Source organism: Silene latifolia, chromosome 1 (genome assembly GCF_048544455.1).
Source record: "Silene latifolia isolate original U9 population chromosome 1, ASM4854445v1, whole genome shotgun sequence".
Classification (NCBI taxonomy): domain Eukaryota; kingdom Viridiplantae; phylum Streptophyta; class Magnoliopsida; order Caryophyllales; family Caryophyllaceae; genus Silene; species Silene latifolia.
In genome coordinates this window covers 152,247,895-152,254,781 of record NC_133526.1, presented here as the reverse complement: position 1 = coordinate 152,254,781, position 6,887 = coordinate 152,247,895, and positions in this window count along the sequence as shown.

The window sequence follows — 6,887 nt, the reverse complement described above, 5'->3', positions numbered from 1 at the left end:
GCCCATAGTCACTTGTATGAGGTGACGTCTCGAAGTGACTAGAGTGTGATGCGATTGATGGCAAGTTCAAATGCCATAGAGTCATGTGAGATGACTAGTCGATCACATAGGCAGACTGTTAGGAACTTTTTGTCGGGCCTAATGACCGCTTATAGAGTTCTGGCAAATTTATATAGCCTGGTCGTGGCGAGAGCTGCTATAGTATTCTAATGAGTCGATTCTTTTGACTAAAGACTATTCACCTAAGATGGCTCGGTTCAGATTAACTTTGATTTGTGTTACTACGACCTTCGTAAATGGGGTCAAATGGGCATATTTTGGGTTATGATGGCTGTGGCTAGTCGAAGGGAATGAGTGCGATAGGAATTGTCCATCCCCTTGTCAGGGTTATAACAATATCTCAGGGCCACTCGAGGAGTAATGAACTGTAAATGCGTGGCCACGCTCGGAAGGTATCCAGAGTGGATAAATCCGGTCAATCAGTTATTCTCCAGATCGAGGAAACCACTCTCGATATGATCACTTGCAAGTACGACCTGAAAGACACCTTGCATTGAGTGGGAGATAGTAATAGGACAAGAGAATTGGTGACGCACACTTGTCGAGGACAAGTGGGAGATTGTTGGGAAATGTGTCCTCAACAATAGTGCGATCACATGATTTAAATATCATTATTAAATCTCATTTTAAGAATACAATTGGGAAGTAATATTATTCTTGTCAATGGTCAACATATATCGGTAATGATTGGTGACTAGAGTTTGACATTCTTGTCGTGTGACGGTGGTGATCAGTTGACCCCCTAGGTCATACCTAAAGGGCAATACTCTTAATTGATTATTTAATTAATCGTATAATGTTGCGAGTTAATTAAATTACTTGAAAATTGACGGACGATTTTGGAAGTATAATTTACGTATCAAATTGAAATGTGATTAAATGAGATACGGTCTGAGTAATTGAATTGTATCATTACTCGGATGAAATTATTGTTTAAAGAAACAATTGGAATTGAATGAATTATTATAAATACAATCTGTTGTGATTTATAAATTGGTAAAATATTTTGGCACAAGTAATTATGAAATTACTAAGTCGATTTTTGTATGTGACGTATTTTTATTAATACGTTGATTTTTAATATGTTAAAAATACATAACAAATTTATGTTACATGTGACATGTTACATATTGAGAAATTGACAAAAATAATATGGACACCATATTATGATAGTGCCGAAATAATGGAGGTGCAATTAGCTAAAGATTGTGTTTATATTTTAATTAGAAAACATAATGATGAAATAGCTAGGTAGCCATGCAACCCTACTCATCTTGTGAAGACCAATATGGGCATGCATTGGCTCCCCAAAAGCACCTCCACCCACCCGGTTTTCCATGTGAGAAATGGCAAGGGTTTTGTCTTATTTTTCCTACATACATCACTTGGTGAAGTTAGTGTATCATTCCATTTTTATTCCATCATCCAAAATAAGATTTCTAGAGAGAATAAAATCCCCTCTTCTTCTCTCATCAAACCGAAAACACATAAGTGTTTATAAAAGTTTTTGGTTCAATTTTCTACAAGATTAATATTATACTAGATCAAATAATATTCATTAGATTAAGAGAAAGCCTTGGGTATAAAGCTTAGGGAGAGATCTTATACTTAGATCTTTGTTCTTCCATAAGGATAAGCTCAAGAACAAGAGAGAAAGGTGATCTCTCTTGTGCCCAATATAACCGAAATACTACAATGTAAGAATATGATTTCTCCTCCTTTGATATATTGTTTGCATGCATAAAATCCGTTTTAATTTTATGACAAATTAATTTAGACATATATGAGTATGTTAAATATGTATATGAATCTACATTTCCTTCATCTTGCGACATAACATTCTTTGTGGCTCTTGAATAATTTTCTCCGACTCTGTCTTCTGGAAATAAACTTGTATTCTAGGAAGACAGCTTTACGAGCCACAAACTCGTTGTACTCGTGATTATAATAAGGGAAAATGAGCATTTGTTTCTTGTGTAAACTTACAACCATGGTACCCTACCATTTCATATCTCATATGATTCGTTTTAGATTTAGTGGAAAAATAATATAGACAAAATGATAAAATCCCCAAAGAATCAAGTAACTCAAAGTAACTTGATTGAAGTCCAAACCATATCGAATAACGTTTGATTTCTTTATCCAACCACACATTATCCCATAATACGTGCTAAGAGAGATTAATTTGCGATACTATATCACATTTCATTTGGCTTATATCAAAGTCTTCACTTTGATAATCCCATCACGACTAAATCCTGATTTCTTGAACTCTTTGAACTTCTTCAAAGATTTCTCTATTTACCTTATTAAGTGAACACATTGGTGTTAACTTAAATCGTTGGTAAAAGAAAATGATCAAACTATTCTGGATCAATGATTTACAACCTCGATTCCTTTTCAACCAAAAGGCACGAGACATCTTGCTTTGAATACAAGATATGCATATACCATAAGATCTAATGGTTTCAAGAGTACTCGATAACTCTTTGCGTTCATCATTCCAGAATCTAAGGTTCAATCTTGGGTTATCAATTTGAGTCTTGCATCATCTACATGAAATATCATTCTAGTTAGGTTTAGAATATAATCACCTTGATAATGGGCTAGCCATACATCAAATAATGGTGTATAGAATCACAAAAGTGAAACCTCTTTTGTATCTTAACAAGTTTATATTCTTATTTAGAGTTTATGCACTTAATAGTCACAATTAAGTACAACTTTAAACCCAAAAACTAGATTGAGTACACAATGACTTTATCTCTCTACATTATTTGATGCTAGTCGTCATATTCTAATCATCCTATGTATCGCAAACAATGATGAAAACCATCATTGATTTCTAATATTGACGAAATGGTACTAGCAAAACTTATGTTAATCAAATAAATAAAGAGCTAAGTCTTATTAGATGTCCCACAACTAACTTGCTTATTCTTTAACAACTTGTGGTAGTTTCCTTTCTAGCGTCCAACAATTAAGACAATGGAAACATTATCGGTCGGGATTGATAGGTTTAGTATCGTTATTCTCAATAACTTTACTTTTAACATTACCTTGTATCAATTCCATTCTAATTTTACTTCTTTAAACCTCACCCTTTTTTTAACGGCTTAAGAGAATGCTCCCATTCATTTCAATGAGTCTTTGCTAAGAGAAGCAAAATCGAAATTCTTGAAGACTACTCTTCATTCGTTCGTTTAGTCTTAAAACTTTTATTGAAGTGGTTGCGGTATTTTGGTCAATTTTGATTTCCAACAAATCTAGTTACCAAAATAATGTAACGTTTCAAAGTACTTAACTCAATTAAGCATATGAGAAACAATTGTAAGTAGATATGTTAGTCAAGAATCAAAAACCCTTTTGATCACAAATAACTTTCATCTATACTCTTCACAAGAGATCCTTACAATGGATAATGCGAGGTTTTTAGAAGAAAATTCATATTTGTCTTTAGTTACGATGTTTTAATGGAGATTTGAATCGAAATGATATCGTATAAAAAATGTGGTAAAGAAATAGAACAATATGATAACAGAATAGTGGAAAAAACTTAACATTTATCGTTTTATTAATACTTGTAAATAACAAGTGAAGCATTTACATAGTGACCTATACCCAACTATGATAAATGATTCCAAGATCCAAATTCATATTAACTTGGGCATCGGTAAAGCCGAATACAACCCTCATCAATATAACTCGGTGGATTAACTCTTTAATCGATTCTACTTTTAGAATCTTGGTCGATAAAATTACATTAATATTTATCTTTAGCCCGAAACACATCCGGCAACCGTCGATAATACTTTCGTTGAGTTCAACCCAAATTTCGAATAAATGTGTCCATGATCCAAATTTACATCAACTTGGGCATTAGTAAAGCCGAATACAACCCTCATATTTATAAATTCGGTGGGTAGACATTTATCACCCACTTCCCCTACGTAACAAGGTTTGTACCCCGGTAAAGCCGAGTGCACTCCTTTACGAAATAGGTTTTCATGGTTTCTACTTTTTGGTAAGGCTAAGTCTCAATTGTTTATTTTAGCGAGAGGTCATGTCAATTTATTATCTATCACGTTTTAATTGAACTAAAGCGGTGAACTACGATAATTGTAATTGACACGGTCGATAAATTCGATTAAATGACAATGCATGTTTTAATTAATTATGGCGATTTAGCGATTCATGCAGCATATAAATAAAATGCAAAGCATAAATTAAATCCTAGTATGGCCTTCCTAAAATAGTAAATCTAATAAACTATTACAAATTCGGAAACCAACTCCTTTGGTCCCTTGAACTTTGGTCTTGGCACGCAATCCAAGGCAATACTTTCTTTAATAGATCGCCTTCTCGAGTGGCACCGTCTTCAAGGAACTCCGGAATAAATAAATAAATTACATAATTTCCTATTATACAGTTGTAATTAAAAATAAAAATAAATCTATTAAATTACAAAACGGTGATACGAGATCACAACAAATTATAACCGAATCGATATTCCCATACATTTCGGGTAATACCAATTAAAACTAAGGCCATACTAAGTAAAATTACATAATTCAAAATTTACATAAAATTAAAAATGACAATCATAAATAAAATGCAGCATTATAATATGTATGAACATGCCCAATTTTATGCTAAATCGCCTTAAAGGAACCAATATCGTATATTAAACGGTTTTTACGGATTTGCGTGATTTAACCTTTTAAAATCACAATAATTACATAAATTCGTATTTATGTATAAGTTAATTACCCTAACCAACTTAGGACTCAAAATTAGTCTCCACTAACATATTGACAATAATTAACTCATAATTCTTTATATTGTTCATGAATGGACTCAAAATACAAAATAATGTCATAAACTTCAAATTAAATCATAAAATTTCAAATAAATTCAAAATTTGAATTTTAAACTCATGAACATTCTGGAAAAATACCATGACACTCATAATATTCAAAAACTTAGGTTAAAAATTTCAAAATTTATCGAGAAAAATAATGTTGCGGTTTATCGGATTTATCAATTATTACCATAAAAATGAGAAAAATTATTTTTATCAACTTTTCACTTTTAGATCTGAAATATATGATAAAATGCAACATGTGACGTTTTTCCTTAGTCATGAAGTATGTTTTAGCATTTTTACTAATTAAAGTCACTATTTATGTGATTTTTCATCAAAAATTCATAAATCATGCATAAAGACTTCATTATAGCCAAATATTTTACACACATCTTGTAAAATTGCATGTGACACCATACTAAATTTCCATGACCAGATTCGAAATGTAACTCATATTAACCTATTTTTCAATTTAAATACGATTTTAACTTGAAAAATCTATATTTCGAGTATAACAACTCATTTTATTATGAAAATTTACAGGTCATCAGTAGATAATATATGTGAAACAATATCCCAAAATCACTGGAAAAATCGAAGTTTAGCTATTTTTAGTCCAAAAATGACATTTTTATCATAAAAATCATATTTTAATGCCATTATTATTAAAAATGAACAATAAAATCCATAAATAAACCAAAATATCGTAAAAACATTTTAGGACCAGAAACTTTAACATGCATAATAAATTTCGTGATATATCATAATAAACACAAATTTATGAGTTTTGTTTGTTAATCTTATAACTCGGAAAAACAATAACCGATTTGCATGCAAACAACCTAAGGCTCATGATACCGCTTGTTAGAAATTAATAATCTCATTATTTAACATATTCAAATATGTGACAATTAATTTAGTCATAAAATAATTACAAATCTTATGCATGCAAACTTTAATAAAAGAGATGGAAAAATCTATTTCTCACCATCTAATTTTTGGCCATTTTGGGCACCAACAAGATCTCCTTCTTGTTAGTTCTTGAGCTTTCCAACAATGGATGAACAAGGATTCAAGGATTGAATCCCTCCCAAAGATGAATACCCAAGGAATACTCTTAAAGACTAAAATAATATGATCTAGTATTAGGATTAGTCTTACTTAAAATTTTGACACAAAAATTTTGTTCTCTCTTGTTTTTCGGTAGTTTATTTATCTAGAATTTTCACAAATTGTAGAGAGTATGATTATTTCTTATACTAGAAAAAATATGATAAGAGTGAATGAAAAATTGTAGAGGAAAAACCTCTTGGCATCATTAGAGAAAACCGGTTGGAGGGGGGGAGATTTTAAGTCCAATGCATGCAATAGTTGCTCTTCTCAAAAGCTATAGGGTTGCATGGCTAGTAGTTAGCTTTCGTCATAGTGTTTTCCACTTAAAACAATTAACACAATTTTTCCACTAACTCCCTCCAATATTTCGGTACATATCTATAAAATGGGAGGTCCATTTTATTTTGTCATTTTTCAATTGTGATATATGTGACATGTTACTTGACATGTGAAATTGTAATGTATTTTTAACATATTAAAAATCAACATACTCATAAAATATGTCATATACAATATCGACTAGTAATTCGTAATTACTTGTACCAAAATGGTTTATCAAATATAAATCACAACATCTTGTATTTATAATAAATCATTCATTCAATCTCAATTCCATATCAATTGTTTCGTAAACAATAATTTTATCCAAGTAATAAAACAATTTGATTACTTAGACCGTGTCTCATTTAATCAAATTACAATAAGATACGTTAACTTTACTCACAAAATCATCCGTCAATTTTAAGCAATTTAATTAACTCGTATCGGCACACGATTAATTAAATAATCAATTAAGAGTATTTCCCTACAGGTATGACCTAAAGGGATCAACTGATCACCACCGTCGCAC